The following is a 19,925-nucleotide window of genomic DNA, read 5'->3' on the forward strand; positions in this document are numbered from 1 at the left end:
TGACATTTATGTTATCTTCACTCACACTAATATATGCATGCATAACAAGCCATAATCTATTAGTGAAATTTACCTAAATGGAGTTTGAATTATTACAGTGACAGAGCTTATTTAAAACTTCTTCTTTAGTGCCAACATTATATTGATTATCCTAATCATAAAACTAAATCTGCTGTAATTGTTTGGAGAAAACATTCTCAGTCTTCAACATTGAAGGACATAGTAAAATACCATTTAAAACTAGCAAATTAAGAATATACATTTTGGATTTCTTTTGCTGAACAAATTTGTTGGCATCTTTCCCCAGTCAGGTGGACCTGTTTTAGGCACTGATTTGTTTTTGAGAATAATAATGGCTAATATACTGTTATTGAGAGTTTTAATATATATATATATTAGGTAAGAATTTGAAGTGAGGTAATGGTGCTATAAAACATAATGTTTTCAGGATATTGTTATTACTACGAGGACTATCATAATGATATCCATGTGATTTACATCAGACTCAGCCCTTGATATTTTAAATCTTTTATTAGCCTCCTCCCTCATTCCTCTAGCTACTGGAAACCTAAAATACATTATATGATATTGGAACTTCATTGTTCCTAATTTTAATTATATAAAGTAATTATATTGTGATGTAACATACTAAATGGGAGGCCAACTGTCATGGAAAATACTAATATAAGCAAAGGAGATACAGTTAATATATAGTTGTTACCCAACATACAAAACAATAATTTGAGAAAGAATGGCAATTAACATTACCTAGGATATAAGCTATCAAAGCCAAGAAGATACTAAAATCCCTGGTGAATTTAATTATCACCATAGAGAAAAATATTAATATTTGAATATATTTCGATGGTCTGTATGTTCTTTATGCCTTTATTTTCCTTAATCGTAAGCATAAAATTGAACTAGAAGCCAACACTCAGCTGGTGACTGGAGCTTTCTTTAGCTCCTTTACCTTTCTTGATAAGAAGTGCTATTAACTGAGTATAAGATACAAATGACCTTCTGTTATCTAGGAATCTTGATATTTCTTTAAAGAACAGAGTCCACATACAAATTGCTGAACAGCTCATAGTTACACCTATTCTTATGTTCTCATCAAACATTTTTGATGTTTGATGTTGTTTGAAGGGCCACCTTTCCCCAGTTACATCTACCCAGTTCACCAGAGTGGGGAGGCACGGTGCATTGCAGGTCCCTTCAATGAGGGAGGTATATCCAGTGAGACTGAAAAAAAGGGCCTTCTCCATGGTGGCTCCCTCTCTAAGGAATATCATTCCCCTGGAGATAAGACTGGCCCCTACCTTGATATTTTTCTGGAGACCCTGAAGACGTGGTTTTGTCAGCAGGCCTGGGGACCCCAGGCTGATACGGAGATGATCAAATGGTTAGTCTGAGTGTGTTTGTTGCTGCCAAGGGGGTAGGAGTGGGGGTTACTGGTTTTTGTGTTATGAGTTTTAATTCTGTAAGCTGCCTGGAGTCACCATGTGTGAGCTGGGCAGCCATATAAATTTTGTGGAATGAAAGTCAGCAAGTGAAAGGCAAAAAAGAATGAAGCAGCAGATGCAAAATCAAGTTAGGTTTGAACCCTTTCATCCACATCTTCAAAATATTTTGTGTAGCTTGCTTCTTTCTGTCATTGTGATCTGAACCAACATAAAGGTAAAGTATGTTAGCTAGGTAACACTGACAATAACTGAGGATCAAGAATCAGTCACATAAACAAAAAGCTTAGAAGCACGTAAGTAATTGTTTGAGTCATTGTTGTCTTCACAGCAAGTATAAAGGCAGAGATAGTTTTTCACATTTAATAGTATAAGGTCTCCCTGCTGACAGCATGTACCAGATGCTGGATTTCCTCAAGGTTAAACGTGATTATAGTACATACTCACAAAAATTGCAGGCAGAGATTAAATCATAAAATAATGAGATCTTCGCACGAAGCAGTGTATTTATGATTAGCCCTTCTTTTGTCTCTAAGCTATGCTTCTGTTTTAAAATTCTTTATCCAAAATATACATGGGAAAACAGAATATCAGGAAGTTTCATGAAACTCCTTTTATGAATTGATTAGTTTTTTAGTATTTGGAAAATACTCTGAAAAGGGTTTTCTATATTATTTCTCTGCCAGTTTTATATTAATCTTTCTACAAACATTCATGAGTTTGTAGCTTGGACAATTCCTTAGTTAAAATGATTATTGTAAAATAGTTTAAGCGCATCAGGTTAACTGAAAATATACAGGAAGACATCTGCTAAGAGTTTGAAAAGGTATTCTTATTAAACAGAAAAGCTAAGAACACATCTAGTTCTATCCTTTGGATAAATGGAATTATTTTTCATTGGAAGAGAAGTAAAATCCTCTTGGCTTTCTGGAAAGAACTAAAGACCGAACTCTGCCAGGTTGCATGGGGCAAGAAGAGTTTTAACCATCCCTGGGGATGGTTGGTGCCCTGATGATGCTCCTCAAGCCTAACATTCTCTAGTTACCATCAATCCTTGGAATATACTTAGTATTTATTTAGGACTACTGTTTTATTGTATTTTTAATTAATATTTATCTTTTTTGTAAACTGCCCAGAGCCATTTTTTAACGAGATGGGCGGTGACAAATTTGATATATAAAATAAATATATACCGTATTTTTCCGTCAATAAGACCCCTCCATGTACAAGACACCCCCCACTTTTCCAACCCAAAATTAAGAAATCAATATTTTAAAGATAGTGCAGAACACATTTTTATTTAGTAATTAGGTAACATTTACCTGATACACTCGGTGGGAGGAGGTCCAAACCGTCTCTCTGCAGTTCTATTTCCATGCTCTTTTGCATAACTGATTACATTCAATCACAAGTGAAACTGCCGATAGCTTGTCTCTGCAAACAGACTTCCTCTAATTGGTTTGTTCAGCATCAGCTGACATCAGTTACATAAGGCTCGTGATTGGAGGAAGTCCGTTTGGGAGACAAGCTATTTCACTCGTGATTGGAGGCTAGCAATAGGAGGAAGCCTGTCTGCAGAGACAAAGTATGGGCAGTTTTGCAACCGCGCGGTTCTCTCCTCGGCTGACTTCCTTAAATAAGACGCCCTTCAATTTTTAGCATAAGGATTTTAGAAAAAAGTATCGTCATAGTCGGAAAAATACGGTAAATAAATAAAAATAAAAGCTGAACTCAAAAGTAGATTGTGGTAGAAGATAAGCAACATCAGGCCACTGATGACTGGATTTCTCAGAATTAATCTTGATAAATGGTCAGCAACTGTTTCAGTGGGTATTGCAACAAAATATTGTTCGTGGTGCCAAAATATAAACATGTCCAAAGTCTCATGAGAGTTCAACATTAGAAAGTTAAAATACCGGTCAACATTTGAGACCTGTTTGGGACAATAAAATTATCTCATGCTTCTATAATGTTCTATATTAAATACATAAGTAAAGGCCATATTTGCAGTTTTATGATGCTGTAATTATATCCATCCATACAATTAAATTGGGTTTAGCATTTAATGGGTAAGAAATAGAAAGCCTCAATCTTACATTCTGTTACCTCCATTGGCTCAGCCACAGGGAAGAATTTAGAAGAGTCTGCTCCTAGTTTTGACCAATTGCAGCTTGTTGTAATATATGAAATGGGGTATTATCATAACCCAATCTAGTTTCATGCCATAGGTTATGAAATATGCTTGCCTTTTTATAACTGAACAATTTCTTTCAATTCAGCCTCTCTTATTCCTGGCTTTGTCTCAATGTGCCATGCACATACAATAAAATCCATAAGTGTTCATTTTGTTCACTCTAATAACATAGACTTTGCATTTTCTTTTAATGGGTCTCAACCCAACTCAAGCCTTCATCTCAACTCATATGTGTCAAAAACCATTTCTGTCCTTTAATCCAGTCTTCCTTTATGCTCTCTAGTACCAGTATATCCTAGATTTGTAGTTATAATTATTTCATGAAACACTTGGGAATAAATAAATGGCTACAGTGTATGTTTATAATTTGACAGTTAGCAATACCTGTATCTGGAGACATATAATTTTAGTGATGCACATCTGTTGATTACCCTGTGAATTCTAGAGGAAATGTACAGTATGAGACAATTAATACATGCAAACAGTTTTGAAGATGTAAAGCCCTGTTAAATAGCTCAGGGATTGTTCAGCTTAGCAACATGCATTTTATTAATGTATATTGCTAAATATATTTAACAAAAGTCTCCTGAAATGGACTTAGCTAAATTTATACAAAAGGGGGGGGGGGGAAACCTTAACTGATTTATGGATAGATAATATAGGAAGACTAGTTATTATACATAGAATTAATTAATATTTTTATGTAGGTCACATTTTGGATTGAAATTACTTGAGAGGCATTTGTTTTTTAATGTAACCAGTACAGTTCTCATTGGACAGAAGCCAATCATGCATTTTCATGACTCACGGAATATTCCTCGTCCTGCAGGTCCTGCAACACCCCATCTCCAACCTTCAGGGGCAGCTTTTGGGGCCATGGAGGGATTGGGACTGTAGGGATTGGAGGGAGGGCGAGGACTAGTCCCATTGCATGAAAGGAGATAATATTTCAATAATCAGATTTAATAATCAGATTAAGTACAATCTATTTTAATAATAAGTTTGCTGACCATATCTTTACACTGAGAAGGTTTCTATAAAAGGTATTAATATGAAATGAATATAACAAGTTTAGAATGTTTATATAAAAAATGTTTCCCTGGAGGTAGCCGTTTATTTCTTAGTTGTTCACCCCTCCCTTCTTTGGTTTTAATTTGAACCAAAATTTCTACCTTCAAGGATAGACATTGTGATTGTTTTTGACTTTTCAAGAGCTTATGCATGTGTGGCTTCCTCAGAACATGCTTTGACTGATTGGAGAAATCAATCAGTTGAGCACTGTAAAGCTGATTCATTCCCTAGGGCACCTTCTATGTACTCCAGACACTAAAACATGAGCTGGACCTCAATGTCCTTTGTTAATTCTACATACATAATTTTTCAGTGATTGTATGACATATATAATACATTTTTGTCACAGATCCTGCTGTTTTGTTCTATTTAAAAAAAAAAAAAGGAATGCTAGGTTATTCATAGTAAAATCTTCACAGGGCTTAACTCCTTAAACTCTAAAACATGAAGACTACTACTACTACTATTACTAGTACTACACCCCCTTTCCGCCTCCTCCTGCTCCTCTCCCTTCTTTCCTTTCCCAGTTCCTTTCCTTTCACTTTTCTATTCAAGAAATAATTTAAGAATACAAAACATATGTATACTTCCACACACAAAAGGAGAAATACAAATATGTTGAATATCCATATCCTTAATGGCATTTAGACTGAAAAAAGAAATATATTAGGAAAAGCATTGTTATTATATCCAATAAATTCTGATCAGATATGAAAAAATTCATCCTTCATTAAATGGTTTTTAAAAGTGCTTTTTTGTGTTAATTTTTCAGTAGAAAAAAATTACATTAGTTTATACATTTAGGAAATATGGACAGCAGAATTAATTATGGACCTTTGATGGTGATTTTCCCAATTTCTTCAAAAGTGTTAGGCTAAAAGGATGGGCTAACTTGGGTATAGTACCACAAAAGTTTGTATTGCAACCCAATTTTCTTAGAACACCATGTAATTCAGAAAAATTACAATTTATATAGAGTGCCATCTATGGATTATTTTCATGGTTAAACCTTGATGACATTGAAATAATTGTTAAAGGAAATGTTTAAAAAGGAGTTTTAGCACAGAATATTAGAAAGAAGGATATGCAAGAAATGTTCAATATTCTTGGAGTTCCAGGGAGATTCATCAAATCCCAAGTCATCTTCCATAGGTTTTTAAAACCTTTCAAGAGATTCTGTCATGCTTATTATAAGAGTTTAATATAATATTGATGAGATTCCCTTGTTATTAAATAATATAAATGTGCACCATTCTTCAACATGGTTAATGCTCTTGATAAGATATGGATAGTTTACATAGAAATGTAACCTATCTCACTTGTACCTGACTTGTTTGAAATCAAGCTGGAACTTGACCAATCCTTTTGCAAAATATATTCTGCAGAGACAGAGTTTTCATCAATAATTGAGTATCTAATTTTACAAAATCCAGTTATCTTCACATTCTTTGTATTGTACAGATTTATCTTAATGGGAACACTCAAGGAATGGGAAAATGGGAGAAAGACAGGGGCCAAAAATCATGTTCATCATTTCTATACTTCTAAAGTAAGTGCTGAAGATGATTTGAGAGAGCAGGCATTGTTTTCTAAATCCAAGGAGGAATAGTATCATCCTTGATTATTAGTTCAGTGTTAAGTCATCACTTAACAATATTCAAATTCCTAATGATATGAATTGTCTTAATTGAAAGACTTGAAAATGATGTTTCAAATTTGCTGTGTCATCCTTTTTTATATTATATTATTTATCCTAGCTTTTTAAATAGTTCTATACAGTTATATATAAATGAAGAAAACATTATTGGCCAAATATGAAACCAAGTTGTAGGAAGTACAGCTGGGAATGTGTGAAGCAGAAAGAGATTTTTAAACAGTAATTTTACTTGCAGCTGTTCTACCAAGGAATGACAAAAGATGTCACCATGACTTCCAATCTTGTGCAAAACAGGGTTATAATTACATTTCTTTAATTGGTGCCAATCTATTGTAATAATTACTTTTAAATACCTAAATTTATCTAGACTGATATAAATTCTGCTAACTTCATGAAGCTGTTTTTGTGGGGGTATATCAGAGTTAATTTATAATCCCAATACTGCATAAAATATATTTAATTTAAATTGCAGTTGAGTGTTTTCTTTAAAATCAATTTGGTTGTTTAAGAAAAATGAACAGATTAATTATAATTACATGATCTGTTTTTACATTAAGACTTGAATATTCTTCTTTTTAATATCTTGTGCTAATACTTCTATAATAACATGGAACAAAATAGGAGATGTTAGGTGTCCCTATTTATCTGAAAATAATCCATACCCAATCCATTGATGGTAATTACTGTTTGTGCATGTGAATATAGCTGCTTAATTATAGAAATATCCAAATCCCATTTCCAAACAATTTTAAGTAAATTTACATTTGTTTCTGTCAAGTACTGAAAACATCTAAAGACAGCAGAATGAATAGAAATTTGGTATATTTAGCATAGTGTATTACATTTAATACTTTTCTAATTGACTCTCCTATATTTCTTTTAGGAAAAAACTCAGATTGAACAGGACATATAATTACTTGCAAACATATTTAAAATTGTAACAAATAATCCAGTTATGTTTTAAATCTTGATTTAACAATGCAGATGTAGACCTGTACAATGACATCTGCCTAAAGTCTTTATTTAATTTGGGAATAATTGGAATAATTTATTTGATTTTGGAATAAGATTTGTTTCCAAGATGCTGGAATACTGTAATAGGTTCCTATTATATATTATTACACAGTTGACCCAGATATGGTATTTATTATTTTTAAATAATAATTGCACTATTCATGTCCAAAATCATACATATTTGGAATTTCAACATTTAATGTATTTCTTATGACAACATCTATTTTATTTTACTTGTCTGTTTGCTTGTTAGTTAAGATAATCTTTTTGCTTGTTAATTAATTGAGTTCAATGATTATCAGCCCTCCCAGGTAAACCAGACAGGAAACATGATTAGATGAGCTAATTCTACTTTATTGTAAGACTATATTAACAGAAGCTTCCAAGTCTGAAAGTACAAATCTCCTGCCCTCCCTATTTACCGCCTGAGTAGTTAGGGCGGGTCCTTTCTAAGTTTCTTTTTCTGGCTGTTACTGTGTTGCAGGCTCCTTTCTCCTTTATCTGATCATTCCCTAAGTGGCATCTCTTCCCCCTGTCTTTCAAGGTCAGCCTCACATTCCATCACATAACCCTCCCCTTCAGACTCATCCCCCACTCTCAAGGTCCCAGGGGAAACAGGCTGTGGACTGTGAGAATGAAATGCAGCTGTGTCACTCTCCCCTTCTGGTAACTCCCTGAGATCACACAATGCTTCCCATAACCATCTGCTCTGGCCAAGGTGACAGCCACCTTTCCCTTGGGAATCTGTTGGCTTACCCCGCTCCAGCCCTGCATGCCTGATGTGGGACGAGCTGATTCATTTCCCCCTACTCAGTCTCTTGCTGTTCCTGAGGCACTCTCCACCCCCTAGAAAAACTCTTCCTGCTTGTCTTGGTCAGTGCCTGACTCTTACAAGGTCAGTAGTTGCCAAGGATGGGGTTTCCTGGGATACTATTTGTGAAAGCAGGGCACCAATTGTGCATGCACCAATTGTGGTGCATGCATGTCAGTTGCTGGCTCCCATGATCTTTCTAGTATATCAGGTTCTTGACCCACTGTGATGGAATGTATCTATGAGGAGGAGAGTGATGTGGGAGATCAAGGCTATCAGGAAGGAGGGGGTGCATTCCAGGAGGGGAAAGGAAACAAGAGGCAACACAGTCCTCAGGGTGAGTGTGAGAAGAGTAAGAGACTCAGGATAGCCACTTCCTAGAATCTCACAGGGTATATCCACTACTTGCTGTAGTATAGATTTAGTTTGGCAAGATTCTGTCTATAAGGTGTAAGCAAATAAAGGAACTGGACTGGACTGTTTCATTGTTGTTCTTGGGCTGGGCCTGACACCCACTTCCCTCTGCGTCTAGAGTCTAACACCTTTTCCACCTCACACTCTTCCTCCCCATTTACTAGAATGGGAGGGGGGTGCTGTCTGTGAATGTAGAGTGAGCTTCCTTTACAGCAAAGACTGATGAAACACAGGGTGAACCTTCACTGATGCCGGCAACTGCAAATGAAAAGCCACTGGGTTAATTTGCTTAATTACTGGGAAAAGGCCAATACATTTTGAGTCCAGTTTCTTGGAAGGTCTTGCAGAGGTTAGAAATTTTGTAGAAAGCCACACCAAATCCCTTTCTGCAATTTTAGCTCCCTCTTGCCTAGGTGCACCTGTTGCTTTTTTGTACGCAGCCTTTGCTAGTTTGAACTGTTCCTTTAAGAGGCTTTGGGCTGCTTGTCTGTCTTGCAGGAATTCTGTGGCATGAGGGATGGTGCTTTCTTGTGTGGTTGTTGATAAGACCTGTGGGTGGAGCCCATAAGTTGCCTGGAACGGTGACATACTGATCAATGAGTGCGCTGCCTTGTTGTAAACAAACTCAGCAAGAGGTATGAGATCAGTCCAGTTGTCTTGCTGGTAAGTAATACAGCATCTTAAATACTGCTGAAATAGTTTGAGAATGCATCTCAGACATCCTCCTCCCCAGTTCTCATGAAGATAAAGTGAGGGAGGGGGGAAGGACATTTAGACTTGCAAGATTCTGTTACTTATAACCTTATAATAAAAGTAGTATTAGCTTGCATGTGTTTGGTTTTCAAGTTTGGTCTATCCTGGAGGGCTAACACCACTTGACACAGTGGGTGATTCCAGTGCAAATGCCAAACCAAAAATAAGTGTTTGTGTGTGTGTGTGTGTGTAGGCCAAAATCTCAGGAAGTGACCAACTCTCTCAATTTTGGAATCCTTTCTCAAAATCTCACAAGATGGGAGACTGGAACACCAAAATAACATGTAATTTGGCAATCTGGGAAAATCCAGGTGCCATTGTACTTTCATTTGCCAGGCTGCCTACTTCTGGTTAATGGAGTGGTCCTCAAAATTTTTTGATGCTGTAATGGACCACATAAAGATAGAAGTTGGGAACAACTGCATGATTGCTTCTCTAGGTCAATATCAGGGCTTAGCCTACAACCTGGCAGTGACCTTTAGGCAAAAATAGGAGCAACAGCAATGTTGACAAGTAGCAGATTTTAGAACATGCTTGCTCATTAGTTCTTGTCTTCTGACAGCAATGCCAAGGAAGGTGATGGGGCTTCTAAAGGTAGAAGAGGCCAAACAGGATATTTTGGCTAACAGCTATCTTACATTCACAGAAATGACCAGAATGAGGCTGAGTGCGAGGGGCGGGGGGAGTTCTTGCCTATCCTTTGTTTTTTCCTGCCTTAAAACTTCAATGAGAAGAAAAGGACGTGGCAGAAGTGGCTATTTTAGATTATAAAAAGTTCCCAAAAGCCTAACACTTAACTAAAATGTGTATCCTTTTTTTTTTTTTAATTTGTATTAGCCGTTATGTAAATAAGCTGCCAATATAATTTAGATATTAGGGAAAAGACGTAATTACTGTATAGTTAAAGAGGTAAAGAAATTATAGTTTATATTATGTACTATCTTTGCATCCTCTTAGGTTTCCTTTATATTGCTAAAGACGTGCCATGGAGAGCAGATATGGCATAACTAGAAAAAGATTACACTGGGTTTCCTTAAACCATTCTTTTGTTTTTGTCTATTTCTTTGGATAGGGAAGCCCTAGATTTTATTTGTTCCAAACAGTGGAAGAACCTCCTCAGTTAGATAAAGAAAGCAAACGTCGTACGTGAGCCAATGCTTACTTACATCGTTTCGAAAATTCCTGATGGATTCTTTGTTTTATATTTCAGAGCACCAGACATATGGCCATTTCTGACACCGGTCCTCTACTTGCAGCGATGCCTGTCAGCTTCCACCAGAGAGCAGAGCAGCTCTATTACCCAAGTCTTTTACGCTGTGGAAATCAGGGGAGACAGCGAGCGACACAGCCAGATCCTGGCCAAACAACATGGATTGCAGTTCATTTCAAAGGTCAGCGCATATTTAAACTTGCTTCATTACTTCCACCTTTATGCCTGAGATTTTCATTTTTTGAAAATCTGTTTACCAAGGGTCCTTTAGAGACAGAAAAAAAATGAAAGTGCTGAGTCCTATTTTCATTTGGAGATATCAAGCTTTTTATCAAATTATAGTGGTGGCGTTTCAGAATATTTCATATCTGATCAAAAAGGAAATCCAAAAATAATTTTCTCTTTATTCAGGAGTCTTTCAGGCACCCGGACTGTTTTATTTATTATTTGATATCCACGCACTAGTCAATCATTTTTGAATTCAGACAAGAAAATACTTTTTTTTAAAAAAATTTTAACGGTATTAAAAAAAAAAAAATCCTAAAATGTATACTGTTGAAATGCTATTTTTATCTGGAGCATAAAATTAGAACCTCACACCTTGCTCTCCTGAATGCATAATATTGGTTTTAACCATAATAGGTTAGACTGAAGCTATGCACTTAGGCAAAGCCTCTTGTGTTGGTTAATTAGGGGCACTGGGCCTCCTGTGCATGTGTACATTTATCTTTTAGCTTTCAGATTTTTGGTTACTTATATCTTTGAAGACACTTTCCATGGAGCTTTATACTGAAACGTTGCTGGCTTCACCACGTGTGCTCACGCAGACGCGGAGCAGTCTTTTAAACAATAGTGTTTCATCTGAATATAACTGGTCAAAATAGATCATCTTTTTTGTTTATTAATCTAACAGAACCCTTACACTGTTATCTAACCTGGTAATGTTTTATTGGAGGAGAGATGAGTACTCCTGGGACCTAATTTCCGATCTTGCAGTCCTTTTGTTTTCTCTGAATATATAAAAGAAATCAAAACATGCATTGTGCGATAGTCATTTTTCCCTTTTTTTGATTTTTTCCCCCTCTTGGATATACTCGGCAACCATTGCTTCCTTGAATAAATTAATCCCCACAGCTCTCTTCTCAGGGTTTCTCATCTCTATACTATACATTAAGAAGATAAGGAGAATGAAGGTGAAAATGGCCTCTGCAATGACTCTCCTATAGCACCCTAATATATCTGGTGGCCATTTTTCTAACCCTTAATTTATAGAGCTTACATGTCAGTATCAAGAGTAATAACACTGGCACATGTATTTGTTATCTGCTGCTACATCTTATGACTCCAGCAGAGTTCAGTCATGACACAGATGATATCTTCAACAGTTTCTAAGTGCTGTCCTTAATGGATTTTCCTACTTCATCTGCAGCAAAGAATAAAATAAAACTTGTGAAAATAGAGTATCAGTTGGTATGTTCTTAGGAATACATGTTTGGGTATATGCGACTACTGGTAACTATAAATGTCAATACTTGATGTTCCTTCTGGGAAGTTTGGCCTAGCATTTCTATGAGAAAAATTGTGTTCTGGCACAATCCATTTAACAATGCATTATAGTAATGATTCAGAACACTAATCCTGAAATATATTTGATTAATAATGGTTTCAGTGGTTAGGATTACTACTCCAGTATTTTATGCTAATAAGGAAGACCTTATAATACAATAGACTTCCAGATGAGGTTTCTTAAGTCCTGTTTTAAGCATGGTTTCCAGGTGAAAGGAGAGGTACCAGGTATTACATATGACCCCCTTTTTCAAAAACTGGTAGTTGAATTTCTAAACCTTCTCAGTTCATGTAATCCTTATTCTGTTCAGAACTGTCATTGAAAAACTACATGCAAGACAACAGAAAAGAGAAAACTTATATATTTCTTACTGCCATAATATGTTACTGTGCTTCTGCCTTTTCTGTGTTTTGTATGAGCAACATTTACCTTTCTTAGCATTCTTATTTCAAAGATAAAACAACAGCCACTGTGGTATTTGGGGCTTAGGGTTTTTGAGCCACAAGAAGCACTGATGCAGACTTAAAGATTCAAATGTGATTAAGCTTAATATTTTTTGAACTTCTTGTGGTTTTCAGTAAGCTACTCTATGTGCTCTATGATAATGGCAACAGAACATGTATTTGACAAAAGCGTTCTGTTAAAGTCAGTATAGCTAATATGCCTTATTACTAAAGGTTGAATTCTCAGTCACTGAAGATGGAGCTAACACAAAAGGAACAGTTACGTCTACCTCTTCTAGCCTATGAGATGAGGGAAGTACAGTATTAGGGGAAGAATCTAACTAGACTCCAGGGTCAGCAGAGCATGGAGAAAGTGAGTGAAAGTGATGGCTTTGATTCTGCCTACAACCCAGCAAGCCACTCAGTAACCCTTTGCCCCAACTCAACAGCGCTAACTGCGGTGACCATCTGGGAGCCTGAAAGAACACCTCTCCTCTGTGGGGGATAAGAAGTGCTGAGAGAGACCCCAATAGCCCTGCCAAAAGACTGAGGCTGATTATAGGGTGATTGACACCTGAGCTGGCAGGCTGGAAAGGAAACAGGGCTGACAGCCCCCAGAACCCATCCCTCCTGTATCAGGCAAGGAGTTGGGTGATGTCATCAGCTAAAGGCTTAACCTAGAGCTGAACCATCACCCAGCCTGTCTACAGAATCGTAAGAAACACCAAGGAGGTTTTTCCCACTATCTTATCCATGGACTTCAGGATACTCTTGCTGAAAGAGTCAAGGGGGAATGGGCTTAATTATCCAAGTAATTTTCAGTAGCAGAAAACAAGTTGTATCTCCTGCCTAACCAGGGATGAAAAATCTAGCAACACCTTGCACTGACAAGCTAGTGAATCATGGTTGCTGAAATGTGGTAAAGTTGTTGTTTTAACTCTTTCCCTAAGACGTTATGCTGATTCCTTGTAGACTTCATTGACCTCATGAATAACTGCCCTTTTCTTGCTAGTTCTGCTTTACAGTATTTATCGAGACCTGCCTTACGAAGTGTAGTTGTGTGGGTAAAGAAGAGCTGCCCAGAATGTTTCAGAAATGCCTGAGTTTCCAAGCCATTTCTGAAGCAAGTTGTTAGGCAAGGTTGCTGGGCTTCCCATTCCTGATTTTTTTTTTCATTAAAGCCATGCTCAGTACAATTATGGTATATCAGGTATGCTGTTAGATAGGTGCTGTGTATCTGACTCTGAGGTGTCATCTGAACAATTCACTGGCTTGGTTCCTGGAGTTTGGGAGATGATTTTAGCAAATTGGGATCAGGGAGATGATAATGAGGGTGGTCAGGATCTCCTAGTGACTTTCTTGAGCATGATATCTTCATAGATGTGGTCTGTGAAGTCTAACCACATTTTCTGATCCTATCGCACACATTCACACTTTACAACCAACAATAAAATCTACTGTCTTTTTCAAGGACTCATGAGGTCTCATCACTGAGAAGGTGGTAGGATGGGCATTAATGGAGCCAGACATAATCAAAGGATCCAATATTTATTCAGATAGATCAAATTTTCTGTATTACTCTTTTGTTCCCCATTTAAAAATAATAATAAAAAAAATTCAGTAATTATTTTTGTAGAATGATTTGTGATTCTAGATCTCCTCAGAAAGATTCTTTTCTAACTGAGATTTCAGCATCCTGGTATGGTAGAGTTTTTTTCCCCCCTTAATAGAAATATAACTTTTCTTCCTTTGCATCATTATGAATAGGGCTGTGCAGATCTTTTGAAAGAGATGTTTTGAATGCACTGGAACATATGCAAAGCACTCTTCAAATAACTGAAGCAGCTGTATTTTTTCCCGTGCTTGCATGGCTTCTCCGTAAGCTACTCTCAGCTGCTTCTGTGTAAGTGTCCATGCACAGCTGCTTTGCTTTGCTAGGAAAAAGCAAAGTGGAGTGTTTAGGCCTGCAGATGCATCTGGAGTCAACTGGGAGCAGCTAAAGCAGCAGCCACGTCCACCTGAAAAAAAGACACAGGAGCTTCTTATGTGCTCCTATACTTCTGAAAGGACTTATTCTGAAGAATTTTGTACAAGCCTAATAATAAATGTATCTGCCCAGGAAAGGAATCTTAAAAGGGGAGAAAGATTATCGTCCACCTCTTGAAAATGCTTTGGCATCAATTGACTTTTCCAGTATTGACTTTGACTCTTTACCTTGGATGCTGCATAACATTAATCTCTAGTTTTGCCTGTTTTAAATAATATTTAAACAAGGGACAGATAAGAACTCTGAATTGCACATCTTTCCTGATGTTGATTGACATGATGTTAATTGTGAGAATGTATCTATTTTATTTTTATGTGTTCAGCAGTAATGGAGAATTCTGGGCAGGAGGTGGTTTTTAGAGAGGGAATGCAAAACTGAATTATTTTTCTCCATGCAATGGTTCTAATTAAATTCATTTCTCTGTAGATGCTCTTTGTATTTCAGATAGAACTTCTATTAAAATAAAGGGGAAGTTTGGTTAAAATACAAGTAGTAACTAGAGGGAAATTATTTTTGTCAAGAATGGGGGATGAAGAGAAAGAGGTGAGCCCTCCCCCCCCCCCAAATTTCAAGACTTCTTATGGTTGTTCTTTGTATTGTAAAATAATACAAAAATCAATGTCAAATCTAGTTTGGTCCTAAGTGTTCCTACTTTGCCCAAGTGTGTGGCAGTATTTAGCCAACTTTGCCTGATCTAAAAAAGTTAAGCAGGTAACAACTGGTTAATACTAGGATAAAAGACTAACAGGAAATACTGGGGCTATAGGAGACTGAGAAATTTAAAAAAGCATCATGAAAAAAGGCAGCAGCAAACTACCATCATATTTTTGTCAAGAGAATTATATGGAAGAGCCCCTATATTCATCAGGAATCAATCTTGTCTCAAAGGAAACTTATATTCACTAAGTGCAGGGTATGGTAAAAAAGTCAAGATGGTGGCCACAGTGGTGTAATTGAATTTCTACTTGTTTTTTTTTTTTTAAATGTGTATTGCATGTGCCATTCAGCAATGAACTATTTCCCTGTCTACAAAGTAATTATTCTTCTGAAGTTAGTGTCCCTAAAATATTGTTATATATATATAGCTATAGCTAAGTTCCTCTTAAAGATAATCAAGTTTTCAAATAAACTTGGTGACCTTATGTACATAGCAGAACATTGATCTTTGGATCCTCTTCTCCTTCAATAATTCTGCTTAGGTAGACTCATCACTTGAAGTATAATCCTCCTCCATCTTTGTTGATCGTTTTGGTGGACCTCAGTCTACCTAGAACTAGGGTTTCTTCAGCAACCAGACCTGTGAAATCCAACTTGGCTTGCTAGCCGTCATCGTCTTTGCCGTCTCTTCAACTTCAGCTGCAACTTGTCTCCTGCCAGTTCCTTGGCCCATTTCAACTTCCTCTCCCCTCAGCATGAGAATTTGTGTGTGTTTGTGTGTGAGTGTGTGTGTGTGTGTGAGTGAGTGAGAGAGAGAGAGAGAGAGAAACACCATTTCTACTTCACTTCCCACTCTTTCCCTAGACTGGGTTTATCAGCTCCAAGTACAGATTGTAATCCTTGGAGATCACCTGACAAAATGTCAGACAAAGTGTATATGCTTCATTCAGTTGTAATTCAGTTTTGGGATTAGATTTAAACATTCCCAGTTTTCAGATTTCAATTTATTTTGGAATATTCTTCCCTGGGCTGTCGCTACTATGCCACGTGAGAAGACAAAATATACCTCTGAAGCAATATATATTGCTAAATTCTTTCAATGTTCCCCCATTAATCAACCCAAATACACATGTGGGTGTGTGCACACGTACACACATATATTTGCAATGGGAACATCCATTGACTTTTGAAGGTAGAGTGCCAAGGTACAAAGCTTTTCTGTTATATGAGGGTTGAGAGAGGACCCAGTGGACACCAGAAGATAATTTTTTTTTTTTCAGAATTTATGCAGAATAAAAAGTTAATTGGATTCTTCCCAATTGCTTTAAGGGAAGGTGGTATGTCTCTTTACTTTAACAGAAAGAAAATGTTATTGTGGTCAGTGAGCATGTATTCATTGTTACTTGCATAGATGAAAATGAAGAACAATTAATTCTCCTCTTTCATGTTAGCTCTTTGATGTTCCAGTACTTGCCTTTTGTCTACTTACATCTCCTTTATTTCACTGAATTGCTTTTAGGTTTTACTTGTACATGAAGTGATTTAACTTTTTTTTTTTAGATTTTTTTCCCACCTTTATTATTTTTATAAATAGCTCAAGGCAGTGAATATACCTAATACTCCTTCCTCCTCCTATTTTCCTTACCACAACAACCCTGTGAGGTGAGTTGGGCTGAGAGAGAGGGACTGGCCCAAAATTACCCAGCTCATTTTCATGCCCAAGGTGGGACTAGAACTCACCATCTCCTGCTTTCTAGCCTGGTGCCTTAACCACTCCACCAAACTGGCTCTCAACTTTACTCTTTACTCAACTTTAAGTTGTTGTTGATCTTCTAATCCAGCCATTGCTGAACTTACAACTTCAGTCATGATAGCCAATGTTGAGGGATATTTCATAGAATCATACGGTTGGAAGGACCTCGAAGTTTTCCAACCCCCTGCCCAAACAACTGAAACGAATGGCTTTGCTTGAATATTTTTAGCAAGAGTTTAGTAATTAGAAAATAACAAGTTCCCAGTGCGCGTTAACTTTAGACTTCATAGGATATTCTTGCTTTTCTGTTAGGGCAACAACTGAAATTAAAAATCAAAGATATCACAAAATGTGTATCTATATCTATGCATTTGTTCCAATGTATATCCCCAGAAACATATGCACGCGCATATGCTTATACTTGAAATGAGAACTAATTTGAAACAGACTTATTTAACATAAACTATTTCTCAGGGAAGGCAAATATTTTGCATACTTGTCTCAGCCATTCTCTGGAATCGTCCATGAGAAGGATGTCTAGGGATTTCTGTAAATTAATCCTATAGTTGAAGTGGTAGGCTAACTCCTAAGTCCCACATATAAGGAAAGACAATCATATATGTTTTTATGTATGTTCAAATAATCCTTCCTCTTGCATTAAGATTCATGACAAGATTTGTTCCTGTGACTCTTCACGGAAAATTGTGACCAAAACTTTAAAAAGGAAACCCATGAACTAGTTCCCAGGGCTTCATAGCACCAAATACAGAATGTGATGGGGGCTTTTTTTGACATTTCATTATTTTTGTTTCTCTCTAAAAGAGATGTACAATGTCACTTGCAACCCTGAAAGGCCATAGATGTGGCTCCTGGTCCCTCCAAAGCTGCTGCTAACAGCAAGGGAAAATTATTACGGACATAAAGAATAATCAGATTTGCTGTATTCAAGTAATGTTGCTGAATTTTAATTGGATTTAAATTAATCAAATTCAGCTTCTGGTCTTCCTTTGCACTGGCCTTATCCACTGTTTGGAGTGCGGCCTGTGAAAAGTGAAGTGTGCCCTCTGTTTGAGAAAGGTGGTGCCGCTCTGCTCTAGCAAGTTCTTAATGATTTTTCATTTCTCTGCCCGACATCAGCAATAGCCCTTCCATGTGTTATTCTGAAGCCCTTCCATATTGTTATGCTGAACAGGAGCCCTTCCATGTGTTACTCTGACTTCACAGAGATTTATAACTCAGAGATGCCTTTTGGCTTGGTAGTGTCTTGCTTCAAGGAAGACAGAGAGCTTCAGAACTAACAGTGTGGGCTCTTTCCAGATTTCAGCATCCCATCTAAAGTACCACATTGATTCTTGATGTGGGCCACTGGTAAGAGAGCAGTGTGCTCCTTACTCACTCTTCTAGACAAAGGTCAATACTGTTGAAACCATGCCTAGATCTCAGAGCATCAGATGCAGATATCTGGTAAGTATTTGTATCTCTTTCGGTGTGTGTGAATGGGCATGTTTGTGTATTTGCAGTCTTTGAGCAAACACCTGTCCATTCCTTGGCTCGCGCTCTGTTGGGTGGCTAGCACAGCTTCATTTGCCCTTTGTACATGTGATTAAATATTAATTAGGCTTCTAATATGAGCAAGTGAGTTCACAGACTCAAGTGCCATATACATAATGCATGAGGTACCCGAAGGCTCGGCCTGAAAAGCTGATTGGCCACCTCGGATTTGTATAATTATGAAGTTTCATTATTAACAGTGGAGGCAGTGGAGAGATTTGCCTAGCTTGAGGGACTTTGAAAGCATAAGCTGTCTCATTAGGGAAAAGGGGAATAAGGCATAATATGCAAACTTGTTAGCGGGAGGGATTTTTTTTTTTTAAATTAAGCCCAGGTCTTTAATAGGAGGTATGTGTAAGAGAGAGAGAGAGAGAGAGAGAATGAGAATGTAGGCATATATAAAATAATTTACGCAAATGGAAAAAATGAAATTCAAATAGAGTTTGTAGCATTACCTTTCATCGCTTTCCTTTTATTTGGAAGGCTCTTTTTGCTTCAAAGCATTTAGGCTTCATATATAACCATGTTTAATATTTTACTGAAAAATCCACAGGTAGCTTAATAGGTTCAGCAAAGTGAGAGGTAGGGAGGTGTGAGAGAATGAAGACTGTCCAGGGTTCTTGGTAGAATGTGTGTTGTGCATGCAATTAAATCTCAAGGTCAAACAATTTACAGACAATTACTTTTCTAACATCTCCAGAAATGCCTGCTTACACGTCTTTAATTTTAAATGATACTGATATTCCAATTCTCCCCAAAGGTTAATGCTGACTAAATCCAGCTGTGACCTGACACGAAGCGACAGCACACTGCCTAATTATCCTCTGGATAGTCATTTACTTTATACCATTAAAGGAATAGGCTGAGAAGATGATTTAGAACTCTAGAAAAAAAAATGCCAGTCTTACTTTTTTCTTGAAGCTAGGATGGCAGCAAAAATAAAAATAAACCTCTTATAAAATGTTATCCATTTGCTCATGATGGAAGAACATTTTTATCCAGCTTTTTTTTTCTTGAAAGGAAAAAAAAAACAGGTTAAATTGCTAACTAGTTCATTTTATCCGTTGCTGGTGGTGTGGCACTAAATGTCAGTGACAAATTTTGTACTTGTCTTGAAGAATGAATTAAGTTATGCACAAAAGCTATGTAGTGCTCTTTTTAGGATGAATGATTTGCAAAAAAAAAGTGGGGGGAGTTGCTCTTTTGAAAAAAAAAAAAAAGATTATATCGATTAAAGGCCTTTTCCATTGTAATGGAAGACAGGTAGTGGTTTAAGATAATTCCAACAGTTATCACCCATGGAGGCTGCAGTCTTTTGCAAGA

At 36.9% G+C, this 19,925-nt stretch overlaps 1 long non-coding RNA gene across 2 annotated transcripts in view; it reads left to right on the plus strand.

The window, feature by feature from the left end:
* Window positions 1-9,205: 9,205 nt before the first annotated feature.
* LOC107326512 (uncharacterized) overlaps window positions 9,206-19,925 on the plus strand; it is a 145,752-nt gene continuing 135,032 nt past the window's right edge. For both annotated transcript variants that reach the window (XR_015795807.1, XR_015795808.1), the window contains exons 1-2: window positions 9,206-9,284; window positions 10,585-10,765. This is a non-coding gene — a long non-coding RNA (uncharacterized LOC107326512). The remainder of the gene's footprint in view (window positions 9,285-10,584; window positions 10,766-19,925) is intronic.

This window comes from Python bivittatus, unplaced genomic scaffold (genome assembly GCF_059951505.1).
Source record: "Python bivittatus isolate LINGU-HERP-01145 unplaced genomic scaffold, Pbiv_v1 ctg000020_np1212, whole genome shotgun sequence".
NCBI classification, from domain to species: Eukaryota; Metazoa; Chordata; class Lepidosauria; order Squamata; family Pythonidae; genus Python; species Python bivittatus.